The following is a 27,259-nucleotide window of genomic DNA, read 5'->3' as shown; positions in this document are numbered from 1 at the left end:
GAGAAGGAACAAAATTGCCTTGAGTTTCATTTCTTGCTTTTTCATCCTTGGCAGCTGTGGGTGTGGCTGCATTTATTGCTTGAACTCCTTCATGGTTTTTTCATTAGATTCATTTCCTTGTATAACAAAGGAAACTGTCAGTAAAGTTATGCTAAAGTTTTCTTCCTTTGATTTTAATTCATCGCTGTCTGACGCAAAGATGCTTTTTCAAAAAACAACTAGACTTTCCCCCCCCCCTTGAAGACATTTCACTTCTCATGCAAGCTTCTTCCGAAGAAGCTTCTTGGATGAGAAGTGAAATGACTTCAAGGAAAAACAAAATCCAGTCGCCTTTTGAAAAAGTACCTTTGGGAGAACCAGGACCTGAATGGCTGAGACTTTCCAAAGACATTATTGCTGTCATTTCAAAGTTGTTTAAAAGTAATCCAATTCCCTGTTTATGGAATCCACGATTCTTTTCTTAATGGAAACTGCAGCAGTAATTCTGTTGATGTGCATAACAATAAGGATGACAATACATTGGCTTCACTCAGTAGAGTCTTGGGGTGGATGTACACCCCAAGAGCCAAGGTGGCGCAGTGGTTAAATGCAGCACTGCAGGCTACTGCTAGATCAGCAGGTCAGCGGTTCAAATCTCACCGGCTCAGGGTTGACTCAGCCTTCCATCCTCCCGAGGTGGGTAAAATGAGGACCCAGATTGTTGGGGGCAATATGCTGACTCTCTGTAAACCGCTTAGAGAGGCCTGAAAGGCCTATGAAGCGGTATATAAGTCTACTGCTATTGCTATTGCTATTTAATAAATAAACACGTTAATAATCTTTCCTCATTGGGTAAAGAATCTCAATACAGATAGTCCTCAACGTATTGGGACCAGAATATTTCGTTCCTAAGCAAGGTGAGCATTAAGTGAGTTGTGCTGAATTTTAAGACCGTTGTTTTCCCATGGTCATTAAGTGAATCCAGGTTCCCCTATTGACTTTGCTTATCAGAAGCCAACTGGGAAGGTTGAAAATGGAGGTGACATGACCCCGGGATGCTGCGACCATCGTAAATACGTGCTGGTTGCCAAGTGCCTGAATTTCAATCACATGAACGTGGGAATGCTGCAACAGTTGTAAGTCTATGGACAGGTCGTAACTCACTTTTTTCAGTGCCATTGTAATTTTGAATGGTCACTAAACGGATGGATGTAAGTTGTAGACTACCTGTATTTCCCATAAGCAGAGTAAACAAAAATATTAAGGACTATAGAATATTTATAATGTGATACTTGTTACGAATCAGTTACATTTTCAAGCCCATCCACACTCTTCACCCTCTGCATACAGATGTAGCAAGACATGGCATTTAGTTGCACAGCAACTGCATAATTCTGCAGTTTAGACTTCTGGCCAAGCTGGAAGGATGTGTATAGTAGGTTGTGAGAATTCTTTATTCTAGTTGGTCATATAAACCATCTATTTACAGGAAGCCATAAAGTGATTTGTTTGGGCATATAGCATATTCTATGAATTTGTATGTACTGTATTTCAACACTATTGAATTAAATGATACAAGTCTGCTTATTTTGGACAGGTTGTTTTGACATTTAGAACCTGAACAAAATCCTTACTGGGGTGGGGTTGCCTTTGCCATGAATTTGCTCATGGGTTTCTTACAAGATTCAGTTCATGCAAGCAGCTCTTCACACATTTGCCTTTGTCCATTGTGGGTTATGAAATGTCCACTTGCTGAGCATTTTAATATATCACTTCTTGGAGGCATCTCTGTTTGTATCCATGGAAACTTTTAACTACTTGTAGATTTTAGCTAGTGGCAAAAGTCTGAAGTTTTTATACATTCAGGACGATGATCCAACAATTCCCTTTCGTATGTACCAAATCAATGCTTCTCAACTTGAGCAATTTTAAGATAAGTGGACTTCAGTTCACAGAATCCCCCAGGCAGCATGCTCACTAGGGAATTCTGGGAGTTGAAGTCCTCATGTGCTGGTTAGGGAATTCTGGGAGTTGAAGTCCACGCATCTTAAAGTTGCTAAAATTGAGAAACAGTGTTATGGTTATTGGTTGATTTGTTCCAAAACTCAGGTGTGTCACAACTGAAAAGAATTTCATAGGTAAACCAATTCTTACACACTATTCCCCAACTTGCTCTCTTTGAACTCATAATTCATAATTCCATAATTCCAAGTAAAAGGGCAAGTTATTCAACATCTCTAGAAAGCAGCATCGAACATTGTTGAGTAACAATTGAGTGTATAAATGCTAAATGTTTTGTTTTGAGGGCAGAAGTGAAGTGACAGCATGAGGGAGGGAGCTGAGTTGCTGCTTATCAGCACATTTTATTTGGCAGCTCTGCGGGTCAAGTACACCCACATTGGAGTTTTATTTGATGGGCCTGCTGGCCAAAGACAATGAGAATTGATCCAATTTACTTAGGAAGCAAAAGGTTGGGGAAGTTCAGCTTCCAAATGAGAGTAAATGAATGCCCTTTATTAAATTACTTAATTTGTGAAGTTGGTCTCCCTGCCATTTTAAATGTGGCTTGGTCTTTGTGCTTTATAAAGGCTCTCTTAGGCCAAAATAAAATGTGGCCTTTTCAGGCTGAGAATCACGTCATAATAATAGCAATGGGTGGTGGGTTAAAAAAAAAAAGGTAGGCCTCTACCTTGGATGCGTTGCTAGTGGAGCTGTCCAGCATGTAATACTGAAACGAACTTCTCCCTTTCTTTCTTAGTTTCTTTGGTTTAGTTGAGGGGGCTTCTGAGTTGAGTTGAATACAGGTAGTCCTCAACTTACAACTTAGTGACTGTTCAAAGTTCCAATGGCACTGAAAAAAAATGACTTGTGACCATTTTTCACAGTTATGACCGTTGCAGCACCCCCCACAATTATGTGGCCAAAATTCAGGCATTTGGCAACTGGTTCATATTTATGATGGTTGCAGTGTCCCAGGGCCGTGACTTTGCTGACTGAGGAATTCTGGGAGTTCAAGTCCACAAGTCTTAAAGTTGCTGCCAAGGTTGGAGGCCCCTGTTCTAGAGTACTCTAGAGCAGTGTTTGTCAACCTTGGCAACTTGAAGATGTCCGGACTTCAACTCCCAGAATTCCCCAGCCAGCATCCGCTGGCTGGGGAATTCTGGGAGTTGAAGTCCGGACATCTTCAAGTTGCCAAGGTTGACAAACACTGCTCTGGAGTAACTTTGCTGAGAGGAAAGGTGCTCGTGAGAAGGAGTTACAATTGTTTGTACGTATCAGGTGGTGCTACCTTAAAGGCCTCTTATTGGGGGACCAGGCAGGCTGTTAAAAATGCTCCCATGCTCTAATGTTTATGGAAAATGTTATATGGAAATAAATAATTCACATTTCACATACTTTTAAGTGAATGGCAATTTTTGGAGCTTTTGATTTTAATATTGGTGCTCATGTTAGCCTGTTAGCTTTGCAGACATGAAAGTTGGGTGTGGTTTTTTTTCCTCTCTTGTGAATGTTTTTTACAGCATTAAGAATATCTGCCTTTGAGGAGGTTTTTGGAAGAAAAAAAATTGAAAATCTGGTGGCCACTATTTATTTTTATATTTTTAAATTTATTTTAATCTGCCCTTTTCTGCTGCTCTACTTATCCTGTGGAACATCATTTCCCCTACGTCAGGTTGGGCCTGATCTTGATGGACCTCTGGAAGGGCTTGAAGACCTGGCTTCATCGTCTGATCCCGGGATCAGAAAGTGGTATAGATGCCATAAAATTGCTGTATTGTTCTTGAATGGCTGTGCCCTCCTAGTGATTGTATTCTATAGCTTTTAATTGTTGAATTGTTTTTAATGTTTGTATTGCTTGTATGGCTGTTTGTTTTTTGTTTTGTTTTGGTACTGCTTATATTTTAATTGGAAGCAGTCCAGAGAGATGAATATGTGGTGGGCGGAGATATAAATTGGATAAATAGAGAGAGAGAAAAAGGGATTGCAGGTTTGTAATATTTATACAGCATGGAAGAAAATTGCATCCCTCCTGTGTGAATGTGCCATAAATTTGCAGATGAAAGTCTTTCCAGTTAAATTACTCTCTTTCTGGTTCTCATTTTTTGACAGCAACACGCTTTCATGGCACCAAGTAGAATAATTAACTCAGCCAGCTTATGTAAGATAGTCCTGAACTCTAACAAGAAAATCCATACAAAATACCTGCCATAGTTTTTTCAGCTTATTGACTGCCACAGACTTCTAAAACCACATATGCCGAAAACAGATTGATTGTCTATAAATATAGAATTAAGCAACACCAAGATGCCCATGGTTGCATTCCAACATGGGGTATGCGTGAAAACTGTCGCTGAACAATATTGATCGTAAACAGAGAAACAATAAATTTGAGAATGTTATTTTGACATTATTCCGTGGAAGTGGAACCCAGAGGATACCAAAGATACCTGACTTGATATGTTTCATTGAGGTAACTGCATAGGACAGTTTCCATGTGATAAAACTCTAGTCATTTCGGAATGGGTTGAAGGCATTAGTAGATATTATAAAAGGAAGTCAAGATAGGCATAACAGTAGGGGCATAACCGTAGAGATGACCTTAGAGAACCCATGCAAAAGCAGTTTGTCAAAATATGATTTAAGTTCAGAACAAGAAGAAAACTAGAAAGAAACTCAAATTGGCTGTGCCTTAACTTTTGGAGGGGCAGGGGAGAAAATAGTCAGTTTTCCCATGTTTCTGCTACTTTAGCCTGATCAAATACTGTATGTGTAGAGTCATTGGTGCTCTCTGAGCTTGGTGGTTTTGTTGCAGACATTTCATGATCCAACTAGGTAGGTACAGTGCACTGATGATGTTATCTAGTTGGGTCATGAAACGTCTGCAAGAAAACCACCAACCTCAGAGAGCACCAGAATTTCCATTGCTAACCAAGGCAGTTGTTAAATGACTGGTGCCTGATTTCATGACCTTTTTTGTCATGGTCGTTAAGTGAATCACTGGAGTTGTTGAGCGAAGCCAGCTTCCCCAGTTGACTGCTTGTCAGAAGCTGGCTGGGAAGATCACAAATGAGCCCAAGACACTTCAACAGGTGTACATACATGCTGGTTTCCAAATGCCCAAATTTTGGTCATGTGACCGTAGGGATGCTGTGACAATCATAAGCACGAGGACCATTCTTTTTCAGTATATTGTGGCTTCGAATGGTTACTAAATGAATTATTGTAAGTTATCACTACCTGTCCTAGCATTCTGTTGCCAACATACTCAACAAAAGCATCTTGAGATGCTTGCAAATAAAGCTTGAAGGAATAGCTGTGTTGTCTTTATTCCAAGCACCTACTTCCAAGAATTTACCATGGGTGAAGAACTCTCATTATGCACAGCAAGGGGCCCATTTAGCCACGTGCATTTAAGAGAAACAGATCCTAACCCAAAGCTCCACACTTACATTATTTTTGTAAATTAGAAAGTTCCGAATATTGGTGTGCCTTTTAGAGCGAGGATGTTCCTACCCTTTACTGGTTCCTTTTTATTTCATTTCTTGCTGTTATTGCCTTTTCCATAGAGTTGCACATGGTAACTCCAAATATGGATTGTAAGCCATCCATTCAAATGAAAGCAGAACAGTATGGTAATTATTTTCTTTCTTTTGTAGTGATTTCTTGGGAGCTAATGAAAGGCAACAGGCTAGAAACTGGGAAACCATGAGTTCTGCTCCCAAGAAGAAGGCAAGGACAAATCTCTTCCATAAATGCTGCGCGAGAAAACTGCAGGGATTTGTCTGTGTAGCGACAAGTGGTGTGTGTGTGTAGGTAGGTAGGTAAGTAGGTTTAGAAAATTATTGAAAACATAGTTCAGGACAACTTTGAATGCTTGAATGCAACCTTTTATTTCCTTGTTGTCTCTTTTTAAATGTGACTTAAAGTTTAAGTCAGTCCTCTTCAACTATCCAGTGATAAATCAGAAATAACATTGGCTCATAGAGTTCATGGCCTTTACTGTGTGTAGATTAATACTCATTGCATGAGAATTAAATAAAAGGATCTTAAGCACCTAATACAAGAAAGGTAGGTACAATTTAATAAGTACAACATAAACCTGAGGGAATCTCTCCTGTAACTGGAATGTTAGCAGCTGAAGAAACAAGTAATTAAAGTGGTACCTTTTTCTATTAACCAAATGCATTAAAAGGCAGAGGCTTTTGTGAGCCTTAGCTCATTTCATCAAATCCATACAGTGGCTGGATTGAAGTGGGATTTATTGTAAATTGGGTTGAGGTGGAAGGGAACACACGCTTGTTATGTAAATGTGAGATATTACAGGTTACTATATCAATGAACAGTTGCAATGTGCTTAAGTGAGAATAACAGACTTGGAAGGGACCTTGGAGGTCTTCTAGTCCAATCCCCGCTCAAGCAGGAGACCCTACCATTTCAGAAAAGTAGCTGTCCAGTCTATTCTTGAAAATCTTATCGGAGCACCGACAACCTCTGGAGGCAACTCGTTCCACTGATTAATTGTTCTCACTGTCAGGAAATTTCTCTTTAGTTCCAGGTTGCTTCCCTCTTTTATGATCTCCCACCTGTTGCTTCTTGTCCTGCCTTCAGGTGCTTTGGAGAATAGTATGACCCCCCTCTTCTTTTTGGCAGCCCCTCAAATATTATCACCCCTAGTCCTCCTTTTCATTAGACTGCACATTCCATTGCCTATAGTATAACATCATAAAAATAGATAATAGATAATCCATTGTGTTTGTTCTGAAATCTTTTAATGTATATAAGTTCAGTTAAGTAATAGAAAGCGAAGAAGAATTGCATCATTGCATTACAGATTGAAAATATCCTTGTTCATAAAGCCAAGAAAATGGATTTGGCAGTAAAGAATCTGAGTTAAAATAAGTGGAGAGGAGGAAATAATAAAAATACTATTATAGTTTTCTCCGCCCCCCAAAAAATCATTGAGAAAATGTGAAGGACCCCTTCCAAAACCAAACTAGAGTTATTTGAAGAGAGCATGAAGTTGTAGTAGTATTCTTTTGAGCCGAAGACAAAAGTTTGGATCTTTTATGGCTGTTCCTGACCTGCTTTGCTGACTTTGTCAATCAGAGAATGTCAGGAGGTAGAAAAAAAACCTCAGCTATCTTATTTAATGTCAAATGACAGATAAAACCTAATTGATGAAATGGAAGTACAGTAGCAGAAACAGTTGGGGGAAAGTGATCATGTAATGCTGATGTTTTTGAGGGCAAGGGAAACTATAAAGTTGGGTATAATTGAGTGCATGAAAATTGATTTTTATAAGCTTAGAGGAATGATGATTGTGATTTTATTGTAGGAAGGCAGTATAGAGAAGAAAAGGCTGGTTGGATGGTCAAAGAAAAATAAAAAATGCCCAGAATATGGCTACCACAAAATTCCAGCAAGGCAGAGAACAGAAAGCATAAGCTTGTGGGACTACCCCAAAACCGTAATAAGGAACTGAGAAAAAAGGCAATATATACAGGAAGTAGAAAGAGGAACACTCACCAAGACAAAAGAAGGAGCAGTTAGCCCAAAATTGGAGACTAAACTCAGAAAAGCTGAAACTCAAAATGAGCTGAAGTTGGTGAAAGATGCTAAGAATACCAAGAAGGACTCATTCAGATATTTTCAAAATAAAAAGAAGAGGGGAAAAAAAAGTGGTTATCCAGCTGCTGAATGAAAATGGGAAGATGCTGAGAGACAATACTGTAGGCAGAACTAATCAACTTTAATTATAATAAAATAACAGTTGGAAGGGACCTTGGAGGCCTTCTAGTCCAACCCACTGCTTAAGCAGGAGTTCCGATACCATTTCTGACAAGTCGCTGTCCTTTTTCTTCCTAAAAGCCTCCAGTGATGGAGCACCCACAACTTCCAGAGCCAAGCCATTCCGCTGATCAATTGTCTTAACTGTCAGGAAATTTCTTCTTAGTTCTATATTTATGTCTGTTCTTCTTCAAAAAAAGTATATATCTATTTCCTTGCAATGAGGTATAGTCTTCAGTGCCAGATGAATTACATCTGAGGGCCCTGAAGGAATTATCTGGTGGTCTGGTCAATCCTGGACAATGGATTAGCAGATTATTGGAAGAGGGCAGGAATTGTAGTATCTTCAGAAGTGATGCAGATAGAGCATTTTGAGTTAAAAAAAAGTGGAAAAGAGGAAATAATAAAAATGCTATTGTTAGTTTCTCCTACCCAGTCATTGAGAAGATGTAAATGACCCCCCCTCCCAAAAAACCCCAAGAATAGCTGTTTTTGGTTTTTATTTATCAAATTTTTAAAACTTCCCATTTGCCTCACAAAGACAGGTAGATATTGACCTCAGCACCTGGAAATATTTTAGAGTGCATCATAAAATGAAAAGTATGCACTTTTTTTGGGGGGGGGGAAATGGTGATGACTAATAATACTCTGTAAGCAGAAATAACATTCAAAATGATTCTTAATAGCCTAGATTAGTGGGGTGGAAATAACACAATTAAATTTACAGAGAGTTAGAGCTAAATGCTTATGAAACAAATCGAATTCACAGATACAAAATGGGACTGTTCCAGTTGTGGGATTCAACATTTTTTACTACCGGTTCTGTGGGCGTGGCTTGGTGGGCGTGGCAGGGGAAGGATACTGTGAAATCTCCTTTCCCTCCCCACTCCAGGGGAAGGTTATTGCAAAATCCCCATTCCCTCCCAATCAATTGGAATTCCGGAGGCAGAGAATAGATGAGGGTGGGGCCAGTCAGTGGGGGCATTTACCAGTTCTCCAAACTACTCAAAATTTTTGCTACCGGTTCTCCAGAACTGGTCAAAACCTGCTGAATCCCACCTCTGGACTGTTTGGTTTGGCAGTACTATCTGTGGAAAGGATCTTGCAATAATACAGATAAGTTGATTACAAACTGAATCTGAGTGAGCAGTTTTTATGTGACTTGGGAGGCGGGGGGAAAACAGAAGTAAAACCATCTCAACTGACATTTATTTTCCAAACCACGAGAAGCAGTTAATCCACTTCATTTAATGTTTTGGTCATATTGCACCTTAGATTTTTAACAAGCGTTCAGTGGAATTGAAACGGATTCAGAAGATGATATTGGGTGTAGAAATTTCAGTCCTATGTTAAGAAGGCTGAGGCGGGATGATAGCATGTTGAAGACCCTTTGTGGGCGTGCCATCCAGAAGACCAAAAAAAAAAGGGCCATTCTAGAGGGCAGGGCACAGAATAATGGATTTAAGGAAGGCAGAGTCTGACAACGTTAGAAAAATGTTTCTAACAGTAGTCAAAACAGAGAACCCAGGACCCAAAGAGATGGTGTTATTTTGATTGGGATCCTTGAGAGGAGCAAGGAGTTGCATTTAGTCATTCCGTTCTTCAGCTGCATCAGTTCTGCTGATTCGTGGCACTAGTAAAAACTGCCAATGTTTTTTGCAACCTCATGAAAAGCAAGCAGTGAATTTTAGTAAGTGAGCTCTCTAGAGCACAAGACCGTTTAATTGTTTTGCAACCAGTTTTTTGTTTTGCTGAGTTTTTTTTTTTTTTACAAAAAGCAATTAATTAAAAGTAGAGGCTGGTACTGTTCTAAAACTGCTCCCCCCCCCATAAAATACAGATAGTCCTCGACTTACAACAGTTCATTTAATAACTATTCAAAGTTACGAAGACACTGAAAAAAGCGGCTTATGACAATTTTTCACACTTACAACTGTTGTGGCCTCCCCATGGTCATTTAATCAAAATTGAGATGCTTGTCAACTGGCTCATATTTATGTCTACGGAGATTCTCAATCATCCAGGTCTAGTTCATATTTAGTTCATATTTATAACGGTTGCAGTGTCCCTGGGATCACATGATCGATCCCCTTTTGCGACCTTTTGACAAGCAAAAGCAGTGGGGAAGCCCAGTTCACCATATTACTAATTTAATAACTGCAGGGATTCACTTAACAAATGTGGCAAGAAAATTCGTACAATGGGGCAAAACTCACTTAACAGTTGTCTCACTTAGCAAGAGCAATTTGGGGCGTAATTTTAGTCATAAGTGGAGGACTACCAGTATACCTAATATCAGCCAGTGGGTTAGTGGTTGATGAAGATTTAAAATGGACAGCTGATAGCAACACAGTACGTGTTAATGTTCTTGGGTTTAATGACGCTTTTGTCTTTGATGTTGCATTGCAAAAGATCTTTAAAACTTGTGTGTTAATCACATGTATCTTTTTGGGTAGTTATTTTCCTGTTGTGTAAAATACATTGCCTAATTTTGTGGATGCAGCATACATTTGGCAATGTTCCTCTGCGGTTTGCTTTATTACATGTATTATTATCTGTTTTAAATGAGCACATACCATATGCAGGAAAAGGAAAGAAAGGTAGTCATTTTCAAATTCTATAGCTTATATGCTGTATAAAAGAGCAAAATTAGGTGGGTCTTTGAGGGGTGTTTGTCTGCAGAGCAAAATGTCAAAACTAATATGACTTAAAAAGAATTTAAATAGATGCCAAGGAGAGTCCCAAGTCAATCAGAGGAGGCCCAGAATGCTGGCTGGCTTGCTTGCTTTCTGATGGGGTGTGGGATGGGGGTACAAACTAGGTTTCGTGGAATAGAATGAAGATTCTGGGAAGCAGTTGATAGAATAGAATAACTGGACCTCAGTTTTACTGGCTGGATAACTCTGGGTGTTGTGGTCCAAATGCTTCTTGAAGGCATCTCATTGGAGAGGGAGCTTCATTGTAAAAAAAATATTTTTGGAAAGCCATAGTAAGTTCTCCAATGTAAGTTTACAACACGGAGGTTCGTTTTTGTTGTATTTATGGGAAAAACTTTTTGTTTTTTTACACACTCTGCTGTCTTAGCTCCGGATTGGAAGTTTTCTTATTATAGAGAAGGGAAATTGCAGGTAGTCCTCAGTTAATGACAGCAGGATTGCCATCACTAAGCGAGGGTCACGGGACTGCATCACGTGGCAACAACCTTAGCAGACTTTGTTGCTAAGCAGGAAGTGAGGGGGGCTGTTGCAGGGAGGTGTGGGAGGGGAGGCCCTCAAGCCACATGTGAATTGGGCAAGCCCTAATGCAGGTTGCACACCAGAAGGCCTAGAGGTGAATGGGTGGAGAGGGAGGGTGCAAATGCAGGAAGGCTGGGGGCTGGATGGCACAGCAAAAGGCCAAGGAGACTAATGGGTGGATGCAAACACAGCCAGTTGTGAGTTGAAGATTTAGGAGGTCTGGTGCACGCTACGCACAGGTGTAGGAAACCAGCGAACAAATGGTGCAACGTGGTGCAAATATAGGAAGGCAAGGGTGGAAAGGGGGTAGCTATTTCCTCCCACACCCCCTTTTTTCCTTTTTTTAAAAACTATTTAGTATTTTATCTCTCTTTGAAACTTTTAAGTTGCTTATATTTTTACTGCATTAAAATTGCAAGTCCCGTTCAATGTAATAAAATATATTAATTTTATTGCATGTTTTTAAAAAAAGGAAGACCAGGGATGGATGAGGTGGCTGGGCACGAATGCAGGGAGGGAGGGGATGGACAGCGTGGTGCAAGGGCAGGAAACATGGACTTACCACAGGGACTTGCAAAAAGTCCCCTATTGACTTTTTTTTTCATGGGAAGCCAGCAGAGAAGGTCACGAATGGCGATTGTACAACTACATGACGCTACAACCCTTGTAAATTTAAGCTGATCGCCAAATGCCCATGATTGTGGTGACTGACATTGCTAATGTGTACAGTTGCCAAGCAGGTGATCAGTAAATGTGGACTACTCGTACTTAAAAAAAATTACAAGTACATAAGTCAAAGAAGCAAAAGATGTAAAAGGACGGAAAAAGAAAAGCAGCACAGCTTGGGAACAGAGATGCTGTGAAGATTTTAACATCTGACAGTATTTTCCCTCTGGCAATATTTGAAAAGCTTGTCAATCCTTGAACTGATAGCAGCAGTTATCTTTATTTAAGAATTAAGAATTTCATCTGAGTGAAAATGAAATAAAAGCTGCTACATCAGCAATTCCCAGGGATTCCCAGCAATTTCCTTTTGCCAGGGAAGTCTAACTTGTCTTGACTACTCTAAGACTTGTGGACTTCAACAAGTCCATGCTAGCTAGGGAATCCTGGGAGTTGAAGTCCACAAGTCTTAAAAATGGCTAAGATTGGACCAGCCCTGCTTTACGTGGGGGCCGAGGTGGCGCAGTGGGTAGAGTGCAGTACTGCAGGCCACTTCAGCTGACTGCTAGTTGGCAGTTCGGCGGTTCAAATCTCACCGGCTCAGGGTTGACTCAGCCTTCCATCCTTCCGAGGTGGGTGAAATGAGGACCCAGACTGTGGGGGCGATATGCTGACTCTGTAAACCGCTTAGAGAGGGCTGAAAGCCCTATGAAGCGGTATATAAGTCTAACTGCTATTGCTACGTGGATACCTTTGGCTTCTCTAAGCTTTTTAAGAACAGAAAATATCTTTCTTTGCAAGAGTTACAGCCACTACAACAATTGTTCATAGTTTGCAGTCAAAAACACTCAGATAAAAACTAAAGCTATTTTTAACAAACAAATTGTCAAAACAGTGTGAGATCACTCAATATTTTAATACTCCCATCCCAAATCTTGTAAGGTTTTGACTGAGAAACCAACATATTTAAAGCTTTGGTGGATCTTGTAAGATTTTAAGTATCTTTTGAAAGATTTGTTCTTGGCAGCTTCACAGGAAACACAGTTGAGGTCCTCCATAATCCCCTGCCTACAGGTGAGAATTAATATTCTGCTGTTGTTAAAAGGCTTAGGGTAAAAAATAAATTAGCAGCTGGAAATAAAAAGCAAAATTTTATGTCTTCATAAATGTCTTCATGTGCTGTAAATTACAGCTCTCCCAAGGCAAGGATTTTGTAGAATTAGATTAATAAGGGTGGATTTCCCAAACAATCCCTAGGAATCCTGAAGAAGGTGGGTGGTCCTTCGGAGAGCAACACCTTAAAACTTCTCCAGAAAACAAAGTTGTATAAATGGGCTTGAATCAAGAGTTGGGAGATAGTAATGCAGTTGTTGGCTGCATGCTTCTCACTGTCATTGAAGGATTTGTCATCTTGATAGACCTTAGGAAAGAAGGATCTTTGATCCTTGATGCTCTCTTAGCTTGCCAACATTTCACGGCCCAACTAGGTAACATCATCAGTGTTGGTAAGAAGTGCGGTTTGCTGTCAGTTTATATTCTGGTGTCTTGCTCTGTTGTTGATGGGGATGGTCTTAAGAGATTCTTTGGTTGGGTTCTTTATTTTGGCAGTTTTTTTAATTAGGCTGTTGCTTCCTTGATTATTGGTCTGATGTTATTTTTGGAGTTAATCTATGCTCATCTAGGTGCTGATTGCTGGTGGAGAGAGGCTGGAGTCTTTTTTCCCCTCTTTTGGGCTGGTTGATTGTCTCTTTTGCACAGTCTATAGATACTTCATCCTCATTATAGCCATTCTCTATCCATTGCAGGATGAAGGCCTCTTATGCATGCTTCCAACCAATACGGTCCTGAGCTTTCTTTTGCCAATTGGGCTGGCCATACTTGCTGATGTCGTCGATCGATATTAGTTTAGGTCTCTTTCATGGATGCTTTTGATCCAGTGGGACCCATTGCCTTGGTCCACCTGACCTCGGTTCTTCTTGCTCTGTGGCCGGCCCGTTTCCATTTCAATTCTTTCACTCTCTCGATGGCATTGTATACTTTTTGTTCTCTAATCTGTGTGCAGGTCTTACTATGATATGGTTTATCTCTATTCATATTGATATTGATGGCTAATTTGTCAGAAATTCTTTAGCCCTAGGGAATCCTTCCTGTCCTGCCTTCAGGTGCTTTGGAGAAGAGGTTGAGCCCCTCTTCTTTGTGGCAGCCCCTCAGATATTGGAACACTGATATCATGTGTCATCCCATTACACATATCCCACATGAAGCATTGCTGTTTTTATGTTGCTTATCCTGTGTGTTAAGCCTATTGTTACGTGCAGCTAATACTTTGCCAGGCTGTTCCCAGATGGTGTCTTTGGATGCAACACCTTGAAGTCCTTCATCTTGTCTGTCATCCTGAGCTATGCTCTTAGAAATGACAAAATCTGACTGAAAAGAGTGTTTGGTTGTTTAGGGGACTGGTGTAGCTTATAAATCCAGTGTTCTGGTCTTCTTTGATTGCAGTTCTTAGATGTACATAGGTCTGGAAGGGACCTTGGAGGTCTTCTACTCTAATCCCCTGCTCAAGGCAAGGAGACCTTATACCATCCTGGTACCTTTTCTTGAAAACTTCCAGTGAACGAGAATTACTGTATTACGTCTAGGCTTGAGTTTTTGCAGGAATTCCTGTTAAATTTTCAAGTATGTAGAGAGTTTGCTTTGATATTTGTCACTTTGAAAAGAAGAGCAGTATTCTTTTCCACCAAGAATAGAGGATTAGAGAAGCAAGATTCAGTAGTAGAAGGATATGATTTGCATGTGTAAAATCATAGATTGCCTCCTAGTTAAAAAGACTTTTTAACAACAGAAGATAGAAAATCATTTGGCTTTAAAAGAGTCAGAAAATAGGCTTTGTTACTTGATGGAGCTTGGAAATATCCAAAAAGTTTTCGTGTCAGATGAACATAAATGAATCAAAGCAAAGACCCCTGAATTCATACCTAGTTGTGTCATGTATTTGCATGATATCTTTCCTTAGAGTACAAGGTCACAAATCTTTACAAGACACTGGTCAATTAGATTTAAATAGCTGAATTATAATCCTCTAAGCCTATTAAAGCAATGATATTTGGGCTACTAGGTTCAGCGGAGCTAATTATAGACAAATTCTTGCTTTTTAAGTCAAATAAATTAGGGATTGTAAATGGTTAAAAAAAATCTGTAATTCTGATAGATCTCACAAAGAATTGCTTTATTTGAGAAGCTTGTCCTTTTAATGAAATTGAGTTAAAGGATTCTTGGCTCTCATGTTTCCACAGGGGCTTCCAAACCCAAATTCCGTGTCCATCGCTCATGCTGACCTCCCCTTGTTCAGTGTACAGAGTGGTGAATTTTATGCTAATGAAACAGCACGAAAGAAGCATTAAGTGAAATCTATATGGCTGCTGTGTCCTCCTTTAATAAGTCCCCTGCAAAAAAGTGGACACTTGAACAGTGTATAGGATCACAAACACAACATGACTGGTTTGGAACATCCATCCCATTGCTTGCTGTTGTGGTTCTTTTCTACCTCAGTCCTTGACCTATGACCACAATTGAGCCCAAAATTTCTGTGTCTAAGTGAGATACTTGTTAAGTGAGTTTTTCCTCGTTTCACAACATCCCTTGCCACGTTTGTTAAGTGAATCGCTGCAGTTATTAAGTTAGTTACATGGCTTCCACATTGACTTAGCTTGTCAGGAGATCACAAAAGGGGATCACGGGACCCCGGGATCACTGCAACTGTCATAAATACGAGTCCGTTGGCAAGCAGCTGAATTTTGATCTCATGACCACGGAGATGCTGCCATAGTTGTAAGTGTGAAAAGCGCTCATAAGTCACTTTTTTAAAAGTGCCGTTGTAACTTTGAACAGTCACTGAATGAACTGTTGTAGGTCGAGGACTACCTGTACTTGAGAGATTGCTGGGCCTTAAGTGCTGGGCCTTAAGTAAGAGCAGCAGCTTCAGGTGTGATTCAGAGCTCTAGGCAGAAATATTTCCAGGGTAATAGCGGTGGTGAAATTGCTTTGAGTCAGTTAAACAGGTAGTTCTTGCCTTAACGACAGTTCATTTAGTAACCAAAGTTATAGTGGCAGAGAAAAAAGTGACTTGTGATCATTTTTCACACTTAAATGACTGTTGCACGGTCACATGATCAAAATTCAGCTGCTGTCAGGCTCTGCTTCGCTTACTTGCTAACGGCTGCCATAGAAACTGGGAGGGTGGGTGCATGGTATTTGGGATGGGAATAAATGGTCCAGGAGGTGATATGGAAAAGGGAGTATTTTTCTCACCATCTTCTGAGCATGCTGGTGGCCGGTGTTTAAACCTAGTCAAGGCCAACCGTCTTGCATACCAACCTGATGATGCCTTTTGGAGATGCACCCCACATGACACCTAAGGGAGTTGCAGATTGGACACTGGGGTGGGGTTGTTGGAGGGAGGGGGCTGGGTTATCATTTGATATGTATTTGTTCGCGCCTTTCTGGCTCAGATCTTGCTTTACTTTCGTTGCTATCTTTTCATAACCAGTAAAAGTATTTTCATTCCATGAACAATGGAGTTGGGAGATTTCTTTCTTGGTTATTGATGGAGGCACTCCGGACCGCCGCTTAGCAAATGATTCATACTTATGATGGCTGCAGTGTCCCGGAATCATGTGATTTCCCCCTTTTGCCACTTTCTGACAAGCAAAGTCAATGGCGGAAGCCGGATTCACTTAACAAAATGAAGCCCAGATTTACTTGTGCGAAAGGCACTTTACAGAGAAGTGGGCAGAGGTTTTGATTCCGACAAAAATATCAAACCGTCAATCGAGTGCTGCGTTCTTTTCAACCTACACTGCTATCCATGCACTCAACAACGTCTGTTGGTGGGAGCCCTTTTATTTATCCATTAATTTCCCCGATTTGTGCCTTAATCTTAGCCTAGTATTGTTTCTCTGTAATCTGTACTTTCTTATAAAATGAAAATAGGCTAGCAATTTGATGAACTCATCGTCATTTCATTCCATGTTTACTTGGGCAACCCAGAGGGAGCTGTCTATATTCCTGGCACTGTTTGTTTTATTTTATTTAGCAATTTTATTTTGCTGCCTATTCACACCTGGCAATTCAAGGTGGTTTACGGGAATATAAAAACATATACAAAAAAATAAGACTAATAAAAGAAAATAATAAATTAATAAAATACTATAATAGCCCCCTATCCCGGCAACATCACAGAAGCCATTTGATGGGCTACGTCCCACTCCGGGTTTCCCAGGCCTGCTGACAGAACCAGGTCTTCATTGCCTTCCGGAAGAGCATTAGAGTGGGGGGCCTGGGGAGATAATGCTTGAGAGAGAGGGAGCCACCACGAAGAAGGCCCTTCCTCTGGGTCCCACCAGATGTGTCTCCCTCGGGGATGGGACCTGCTATGCTCACGCTCTAGTGGAGTGGGTAGATGTGACCAGCAAGTCCCTTAGACAATCTACTCCCAAACTATGAAGGGCTTTAAAGGTGACAACCAGTACCTTGAATTGCACCTGGAAGCCAATCGGCAAGCCTTGCAGCTACCTGTGGGAGAGGTGACGACATCCGAGGCCTGCACAAAACCATGCGGGCCGCTGCACGTTGCACCAACTGGAGCTCCCGGATGCTTTTCAGGGGCAGTCCTACATAGAGTGCATTGCAATAGTAAAAGACAGGAGGTGACTAGGGCATGAGTGACCATGAGTAGGAATTGTTGGTCCAGGAAAAAGCGTAACTGCCTGTGCAATCCTGTGCTAAGCACATTCAGCCACGTGAAGCTTTATGGTTCACCGACAAAAGGCCGAACGACAACCGCGCCCGACTAAACCGCGGTGACTAAACCGCGGGTTCTAAAGCGTTCCGATGAATGAGCGCTGAATCGCGCCGACAACAGCGCGGCGACAGAAGCGCGCTGTAAAACTAAACCTAAACCTAACCCTTACCTTAACTTAAATTGGCTTTCTGTTGACGCGCTGCTGTAAAGGGCCCTTCTGTCGCTGCGCTGTTGTTGGCGCGTTGATGATGTCGCGGTTTTGTCGGCACGCTTTTGTCGGGTCACGAAGCTTTACCACTTTCTAAAGTTCATCATAAAATAGGTTTTATGAGCATTACACCTTGGATTGTGTATAGGTCTTTCTACTGTCAGTGGAATCCCACTCCCTCTTCCAGTTTGCATATGTTGCCGGCGCTCATTGAATTTCTGGGTTTTCTTTTTAAGCGCAGAAGAGTTTAGCACTGTGGCAAACGTTTGGAGCGGTCAGAAACCTAATAGATCACAATTCCCTTTTGTTTCGTCCTTAGGAGAATCTTGCTGACATATCTACGAAGATTTAACTCCAGGATCTGCACCCGGGATCTGTTTTGCTTCGTTTCACAAGGACGGCATTATTTCAGTAAGTGAAAATTCTTTGATCCTTTTCAGGGCTTGCAAATAACACAAGGTGATACAGAAGAAACCCAATGTGTGACTTTGATTCCTTAAATATACCTGGCTGAGAGTCCACAGCATAGCTGACCATAGAAACAAAGGGTCAGAATATTTTCTTTTCTTTTTTTTTGAAAAGTTTTTTATTGTTTTAATTAAACAAAAACACAAAAAAAGAATCATCCTTCATTACATCTTGTAGAAAGCGTGTCGATTGGTTACAAATACATTTCGTGCGTTTCTTCCACAATCCTTACATATACTTCATTCAAATTGAATTGTACATTTTAAATCAAAAATCTTTATATATTTTACTATCAATGTAGCACAATTCTAATTTAACTACAATTATTTAAACGAGCTTTTATCTGAAATCATTTGTATTTAAAGACACAACCACCTACTGGCATTCATTCGCAATTTCAATAAACCTTCAATAATATTACACCTTTATAACATATTCTGAAACAAGATCAATTAATAAGATATCTACGCATCCCCCCCCTTTCCCCCCAACTCTCTATTTAAAGCTTATATCCATTTCACTTTTACCAATACAACACATGTATATATCATTAAACATTATCCATTAACATTTCTTTGTTCTTAATGTAGTTAACTAAGAATTATTTACTGTTTATATCACCTCTCCACTCCTCAGGCCCAAATGAAATTACACCTTTATAGTAAGATCTAAACAAGAATTTATTAATAAAATTTATAGGTCTTTTTCCCAGGTCCCAACTTACAATTTATATCCAAATTATTTTCACTAATTAAGGTATATTTTCTAAGTATCATCTGTTGCCAAAACTGGCACGTTAATCAAAGAGAGGGAGGAGTATTAGGTATATCCACTGCCTTGAGTTATTTATATATTTTGAAAAACGAAGGTGGGATAAAATCCCCCAAAAATAAATAAAAGAAAAGTACACCAGATTGCAAAGACAAATAACTGTAGCATTATTCATTTAGCAGGTATTGACACAATGATTCCTGGCTGTTTGCATTGCAGTGGTCTGATACTGGGTGGGAAATCTAACAACCAATCAATGATCTGGTGTTGCAAAATAAACATCTCCATGTAGGAGTTAGTATATTGTGCTGAAGAAGAGTTTGTAGTCAAAAAGACTGCATAACAATTAAATGGGTTGGTTTTTTTGAAAAAAAAGGTATCAACCCCACCTAAGCATTGTAGGAGGAGAGCCATATTAGTCTCGGGCCTTGATGGCGAACCTATGGCACACCTGCCACAGGTGGCGTGCCGAGCCCTCTCTGTGGGCACACGAGCTGTCGTCCCAGCTCAGTTCCTCTGTGCATGTGCATGTGCGCCTCCCGCCAACCAGCTGATTTTTTGGGTCTCTACCGCACATGCGTGGGGAGCAAGGTGCATGCGTGAGACATGTGCACATGCATGAGGGCGGGGGGTTGCACACACAGGCGGGGAGTGGGGTGGGGTGGGGAGTCACAGGAGGCTGCAGGGAGGCCTTCTAGGTGCAAAACAGGACGTGGGGTGGTGGTGCTGGGGCGGATTGCACGTGTATGTGCGGGGGAGAAAGGGTGGGTGAGTCATGTATCCGTGCGCAGGGGGGGCTAGGGGTGTGCGGGGGATGTCGAGCACACATTGCATTATGGGTATTGGACACACTACGACAGAAAGGCTAGCCATTACTGGTCTATGATAGCCTTTTTTCAGGCTAATCAATTTATTAGAAGGCATACGTTTTGGTGAGCTATAGCTGACTTCTCACTTGCTGTCAGATCCCTAAAAGTGATACTGCCATTCAATTGGGAGGAGGGGATCCCCCGAGTTAAATCATTAGCTACACCTGAAACAACTGAGTTTTACAACTTTACAACTGGTTTCCTGTCACCGGGAGACTGAAAGGTCCCAACATCTCTGGAGGGATGTTTATGGTAGCCATGTGGGATATCTTACTTTAATGTCTAATTAAAGATAGCCATGGGAACGTGTGTTTTATTGACTCCCAGGGCAGAAGAGTTAAGGACGCATCTTCACACTTGTGTATTGGTCAGAATCTGCATTCGGACAAAGGGGAGGCGTCATTATCAGCTTAATCCCATTTGCATGGCCTAAAGGTTTTCAGATGCTGCTTTGCATCTAATAGTTTCCATCCTGGCTGATTAAAGGTCCCTTTTGAAATAATCCGTTTCAAGAGTCTTTACTTTCTCAAGTTAGGAGAGGAGCCGTTACACTTGCATCTGATGAAGTGATCTTAAGCGCACGAACGTATGGCTTTTAATAAAATTGATTAGACTAAAATAAGGTGCCACCAGACCCCCATCCATATGTAAAGCTTAAAATGTGTAAGATTTCAAGTATTGTTCTTAATTAGAATAGGGCAAATGAACCTGCATGAATACTGGTCTAAGTCAACAATTGGTTTTCAGTCATATTATTAGAGTTTTTAAAAAAATTCAATATGTGTCATTTGGTTTTTCTGCTGCAGTTTGTTGATAGAGAGCCGAGGTGGCGCAGTGGTTAGGGTGCAGTACTGCAGGCCACTTCAGTTGACTGTGATCTGCAGTTCAGCGGTTCAAATCTCACCGGCTCAAGGTCGACTCAGCCTTCCATCCTTCCGAGGTGGGTGAAATGAGGACCCAGACTGTGGGGGCGATATGCTGACTCTGTAAACCGCTTAGAGAGGGCTGAAAGCCCTATTAAGCGGTATAGAAGTCTAATTAATAAATAAATAATAAATAAATAGAAAGATTGGTCAGCCTGCCCCATTAGTTCTGGCAGAAAAAGTCTATTGCAGCTGATCCCATCAGCCAAGGGATTTCAGCTGGTGGGGTCCAGAAGAGGCTTTCCAGCCTCAGTCCCCGCCCTTTGGAACATCTTGCCACTGGAGGTGAGATCCACCACCTCCCTTCTAGCCTTAAGGAAAATCCTTAAAACCTGGCTAAGCCGGCTGGTATGGGGCCCTGAAGGCTGGAAGCAATAGCGGTGAAAGCACCATTGCTGCTCTGCTCCAAACCCCGGATTTCGTTAGACTGCTCTTAATTCTCTGTAATTGTCATCTGCTTTTATATTTATAATAGTTTTTATATCTATATGCTTTTATTACATTGTAAGCTGCCCAGAGTTGCCACAAGCTTCAAAATGGGTGCTGTATAAATTTAATAAACAAATGAACAAATATATATATATTTGTTCCCCCAATTCAAAATCCCCGTGGAAAGAAATGTATTTTGACTGCTCCAAAGGTATCATTGATAACCGAGCAGTAGCAATGGCTACAGATAAACATGTATAATTGATTTTTTTTTAGATTTCAAAGGTTAAAAATAACTTTAAAATTAAAAACTGTCAACAAAATGTGTAAAAGTCAGTCATTGCTGATGCAATCTCCATAGAATGCATACATGATGGATGGGGCTTGTTTGCAGAATCTAGAAGAAAACTTCTGTTTTTCCCATTATTTGAAACATCAATGGTTTCACCAGCCATAAAATATAATGGTTAGATTCGTCGGGTGGGGAAACGTAGATACACTATTAGCTTTAAAATTGAATACTGAAGAATAGTTTGATCTTTTGCTGTTTTATCTCTCAGATATGCCCAATTAAGCATATATGATAGTGATAATATTTACCGTGTATTCTTCTAAATGTGGTTTTGCCTACATTTTGGATGTTACAAAATGGTTGTTGCAGTGGGGGTAGCTGGTTGCAGCCGGAAGTTAAATAGATTCAGTTTTGAGAGGTCCTTGCTGCTCTCTGAGCTTGGTTGTTTACTTGCAGACATTTCATTACCCAACTAGGTAACGTCGTCAGTACTAGAAGGAAGTGGTGTGTGTGTGTATGGAGAAAAAGAGGAGGACTGTGGAGTCCTTGGTGCTCTCTGAGCTTGGTTGTTTTCTTGCATATGTTTCATTACTCAACTAGGTAACATCAGTGCTAGAAGGGAGTGGGAGAGGAGGAGGAGGAGGAAGAGGAGGGGAACTGTGGGATCCTTGCTGCTCTCTGAACGTGGTTGTTTCTTTGCAGACGTTTCATGGCCCAGCTAGGTAACATCATCAGTGCTAGAAGGGAGTGGGAGAGGAGGAGGAAGAGGATGACTGTGGGATACTTGTACTCTCTAAGCTTGGTTGTTTATTTCATGACCCAGCTAGGTAACATCATCAGTGCTAGTAGTCAATGCTAGTAGGATAAAAGAATCATCTTTACTATCAATCTCCCCAGGAGAAGCATCAGCCAAACAGCCCGAAACTCCAAGAAAGGTTCAATGTTCCAGGAGTGGGGAAGAGAAGGAGACGGGGACAATGATGATCATTGAGAAACACATCAGGGATTCCAGGCCTGAATTAAACCCATTATTCTCAAGCTTGGCAACTTTGAGGCGTGTGGACTTCAAGCAGAGCTCGCTGGGGAATTCTGGGAGTTGAAGTCCACATGCCTGAAAGTTGTCATACTTGAGAAATCCTCGTCTATCTATTGCAGTGTTTCTCAACCTTGGCAACTTGAAGATGTCCGGACTTCAACTCCCAGAATTCCCCAGCCAGCATTCGCTGGCTGGGGAATTCTGGGAGTTGAAGTCCGGACATCTTCAAGTTGCCAAGGTTGAGAAACACTGATCTATTGAACTGCGATTGCGGGCGACAAAAGCTCCACAGGGGAAGAAGGCCAATCCTAGTGACTGGGTAGCATGCTACCTGCATTATAGGTAGAGAATCAGGGGTGGGATTCAGCCAGTTCGGACCAGGTTCAGGCGAACCGGATGCTAATTTTACATCTGGTTCAATGAACCGGTAGTTGCAAGGACAGGCTGCCCCTCAGTGGTGGGATTCAAATAATTTAACAATTGGCTCTCTGCCCTAATGACCAGCTGGGTAGGCATGGCTTGGTGATCATGTGACTGGGTGGGCACGGCGAACTCAATGTCGCTCATGTCGATGGGCGCTTTGCCTTAGCTGCTATAATGTAATAAAGGTTAACCAGAGAGGTAGTTTCTGTAAGCAAGGCAATAAAGATGAGGCTAGAGACAACACCAGAATGTTTCCTTCCTGCCTTTCTTTCAGGGTTAGCCCTGTAAAATGGGAGAAAAACAAAAGAAGGTTTCTTCCAACAACCGGTTCTCCGAACTGCTTAGAAAGTTAACAACCGGTTCTCCCGAATAGGTGCAAACTGGCTGAATGCCACCACTTCTGCCCCTCCTCTCCCAGGAGTCTCCATGCAGCCTGTTTTGGATGCCAGGTAAGAGCAGGGCCCCCATGGAGGCTCTGGGAGGGCGAAAAGCAGGCCACCTGGAATTCCAGAAACAGGCCCGTTTCCAGCCTCCGGAGGGCCTCCGGAGTCTGGGGGAGGCCATTTTCGCCCTCCCGGAGGCTCAACAAAAGCCTCTGGAGCCTGAGGAAGGCAAAAAGCAGGCCTCCCGGAAATCCGGAAGGGCTCGTTTCCAGTCTCTGTAGCCCAGGGGAGCCTGTTTTCGCCCTCCTGGAGGCTCCAGAAAAGGCGAAAACGCCCCACCCCTGCCATGGTGCAGGAGGCCAAGTAGTCCACGCCCACCCAGCAAGTGGGCAGAGAACCGGTTGCTGACATTTTTCAATCTCACCCCTGGTTCTTCCCTAAAATTCTGGGAGCCGAAGCCCCACATCTGCAATTTGCCACTTGGTTGAGAAACGTCCTGTCATTTTAAACATTGGAATAAACGCTCTGAAAAGCACGGATAAGATACAGCAAAATTAGGGCTTGAATTCAATCATACTGTTTTTGGTGGACAGTTAAAAGTGGGCTGTTTAATCCCAGAGATTATATTTCTTGGTGCATTCGCTCTCCCAGGCTAGGAACGGTAGCAGATGGCGGGCGGGCGAGCGCTTTGCATGCCACCTGCATTAAAGGTACAGAAGAACGCTAGTCCCACTTAAAAATTCCAGGCTTATTTGTGGCCTGACATATAAAATCAATACATTTTACTCATTAGCTCGCTCCCCTCAAGATCTGGAGCCTGATGGAGTTATCCTTCACTGAAAAGTACTATTAAGGCCAAAAAGCCTTTGTGAGCTTTAGCTCAGATGCCTAGAAAAGGCTAGCTGGTTAGAGGATTTAAACTGAGAAGAGGGGGGGGGGGGGAGGGGCAGACAGGTTGATTATGCAAATGCAGATTACGTGTGAGACAAAAGTCCATGATCCACTCACAACTGTAATATGTTAAAAACCCATTGTGGCTGTTGAGACCTTTCTAGAGAGCAGAAAATCTTTCGATCTACATGGGTTGGTTGATGGACAGATTGTTTAGGCCCCACCTTTATTATTTTTACAAATAAGGCAGCAAAATATCTCCCAACGGCCGGTAAAATCGCACAGGGCGGGCCTCCTTCAGGTGCCGTCAGCCAGGCAATGTCGGCTGGCGGCTCCTCGGAGGAGGGCCTTCTCCGACCCTATGGAACGAACTACCCCCAGAGATCCGGACCCTTCCCACTCTCATGGCCTTCTGAAAAGCTGTCAAAACCTGGCTATTCCGGCAGGCCTGGGGCTGTTGACCTCATTACTGAGGTCCAGCCCCGATCAGATTGGGTGCATGGTGATTTTTAAACTGTTGTCTTTGTCTTTTTAATTCTTATTTTTATTTTTTTGATAATTCACTTCTGTAAGCCGCCCGGAGTCCTCCGGGATTGGGCGGCCTATAAATCCATTAAATACAATACAATACAATATATCCAAACTGTCCTCCTTTTCTCCCCACAGCAACAACCCTGCGAGGTGGGTTGGGCTGAGAGAGAGAGAGTGACTGGCCCAAGGTCTCCTAACTGGCTTTCATGCTTAAGACTTGAACATCATCATCTATTTCACTCTTTCATTTCTCTTCCTTTGCATTTGTATTTCTCCTTTGCATGGTACATAAGCATCCCTTCCTCTCTTCAGCACGTATTCTGGAATATTGTATACCAGGGGTGTCAAACTCAATTTCATTGAGGGCCGCATCAAGGTTGTGTTTGACCTCAGGGGTGTGTGTGGGATGATGTGGCCAGGGTGGGTGTGGCCAGCTCACCATCACTCGTATGATTTCACCGTCATAAATATGAACCAGTTGCCAAGCAACTGAATTTTGATCACGTGACCCTGGACATGCTGCAACGGTCATAAGTATGAAAAACAATCAATGGCTTTTTTCACTGCCGTTGCAACTGACCAGCCACTAAGTGAACTGTTGTAAGTTGAGGACTACCCATGCACAAACAAGCCACAAACTTCCCTCTTCCATCCACTTGACGCTGTTACCTATCCTGGCAATGAAACATTTGCAAGTAGATTGCAGTAACAAAACTATTTTTGTCAGGGCCCCAGTGGTTAGAATGCAGTACTGCAGGCTACTTCCGCTGACTGCCAATTTAGCAGTTCAAATCTGACCAGGCTCAAGGTCGACTCATCCTTCCATCCTTCCGAGGTGGGTAAAAAGAGGACCCAGATTGTTGGGGGCAACAGGCTGACTTTGTAAAACTACTTAAAGATGGCTGCAAAGCAGTGTGAAGCGATATATAAGTCTAAATACTATTGCTATTTCTGAATTTAATGCCAGAAAAAAACTTCCTGCATTGTTCATGTAATCATTCATGATTTGAAGTTGCAATACCTAGCTAACCTTGGCTGATCCAGCAGGCGACGTAGCGTAACCATGGTGATTGGGCCAGATTTTTCTATCACTAAGCAGCACAGTTGTCAGCATGTTGACTGCCTCACTTAGCAACAGTGGTTCCAGCAGTCCCCAGTTACTGTCATTAAACAAATCTCAGTCGGTCACTCAGCAAGGACCTCCTGGGGCTGCAATTTCCTGCTGGCTTCCCCATTGAGTCACTTGTGAAGGTCACAAATGGAGGTCATGTGACAGGGATGTTGCCACAGTGGCTGAGTGCCCGGATGATGATCTCTTGATCTCAGGAGTCATGTAATGACTGGAACTTGAAGGACTGGTCATAAATAATAAAAGATAGAATAACAGAGTTGAAAGGGACCTTGGAGGTCTTCTAGTCCAGCCCTCTGCTCAAGCAGGAAACCTTAGACCATTCCAGGCAAATGGCTGTCCAGTCTCTTCTGAAAAGCTTCCAGTGTTGGAGCATTCACAACTTCTGGAGGCACGTTGTTCAACAACTACCATAGCAACTGGCTCACATTTATGACAGTTACAAAGTCCCTGATTCACTTCGTTACTAACTTAACAACTGCAGTGATTCACTTAACAACGGTGGCAAGAAAGGCTGTGAAATGGGGCAAAACTCACTTAACAATTGTCTCACTTAGCAACAGAAACTTGGGGCTCAATTGTGCTCACAAGTCGAAGGCTACCTGTTCTGACCCCCCTCGTCCCACACCAAAGCACTCCGAGCCAAAGATACTTTACGGAATTTATTAACAGACAGACAGGTCCTTGGCAGCAATCCAGCACAGATAAGCCTTGGCAGCAATCCAGCACAGACAAGCCTTGGCAGCAATCCAGCCTGCCAAGCTAACACCACAGTTCTCTAACATTAGTTAATGTGTTGACCTCTGCAAAAGGGGCTTGTGCACAAGCAGTCCTTTTATAGTCTGGAGAGGAGCCTAATGACCACCAGCTGAGTGCAATTATCTCCTGTAACTGCGCAACTGTTCCTTACGCCTATTAGCTCTCCGGTGCAGGGCATCTAGGAACAACTCCTTTGGCTCCTCCCCACTGTTGACGTCGGGATCACACTCCCTTGTCTCCTTCCCACTGGTCCAAGGCTCAGGTGCCTCCTGGTGTACAACCAGCCTCTCTGCGCCCTGCTCGGAGTCGGAACCCTGTCCAGGGTCCTCCAGAGCCGACTCATTGGGCCCTTCGCTGTCGGAGTCTGGTGGCAGCTCCAACGGCTCCTGCTGGGCCACAACACCTACTTAACCAAGGAAAGGAGAGAGAGAGAGAGAGAGAGAGAAAGAAAAGGAAATGGTCCAGTTTCTGACGTGCCACAGACCAGAAGTTGGGGACCCCTGGTTTAGTCCCCAACTTCTGGTCTAGAGTTATATTTTCTAGTGGCCTCTCCCTCTGCTCCCTTTGGAGGCCGGAGAAAGTCCATCCTGGCCTCCTGCTAGCTGAGACTCCAAACTTTCAGCCACTGCCTTTTCTCTTGATTTTCTCTACCCCGCCACTGGTTTCAACCTCCGGCTT

General features: G+C 42.2%; 1 protein-coding gene across 1 annotated transcript in view; it reads left to right on the top strand.

The window, feature by feature from the left end:
- Window positions 1–27,259, top strand: part of DNAJC5 (DnaJ heat shock protein family (Hsp40) member C5) — a 68,326-nt gene that overhangs the window by 7,028 nt on the left and 34,039 nt on the right. The window contains exon 2 of the mRNA XM_087720614.1: window positions 17,997–18,088. The gene's annotated coding sequence lies outside the window, so the exon portion shown is untranslated. The remainder of the gene's footprint in view (window positions 1–17,996; window positions 18,089–27,259) is intronic.

The sequence above is a fragment of the Thamnophis sirtalis genome, unplaced genomic scaffold (assembly GCF_051295495.1).
Source record: "Thamnophis sirtalis isolate CommonGarterSnake01/CBP01778 unplaced genomic scaffold, rThaSir2_p1.2 scaffold_7, whole genome shotgun sequence".
Taxonomy (NCBI): domain Eukaryota; kingdom Metazoa; phylum Chordata; class Lepidosauria; order Squamata; family Natricidae; genus Thamnophis; species Thamnophis sirtalis.
This window is presented reverse-complemented; position numbering and strand designations above follow the sequence as displayed.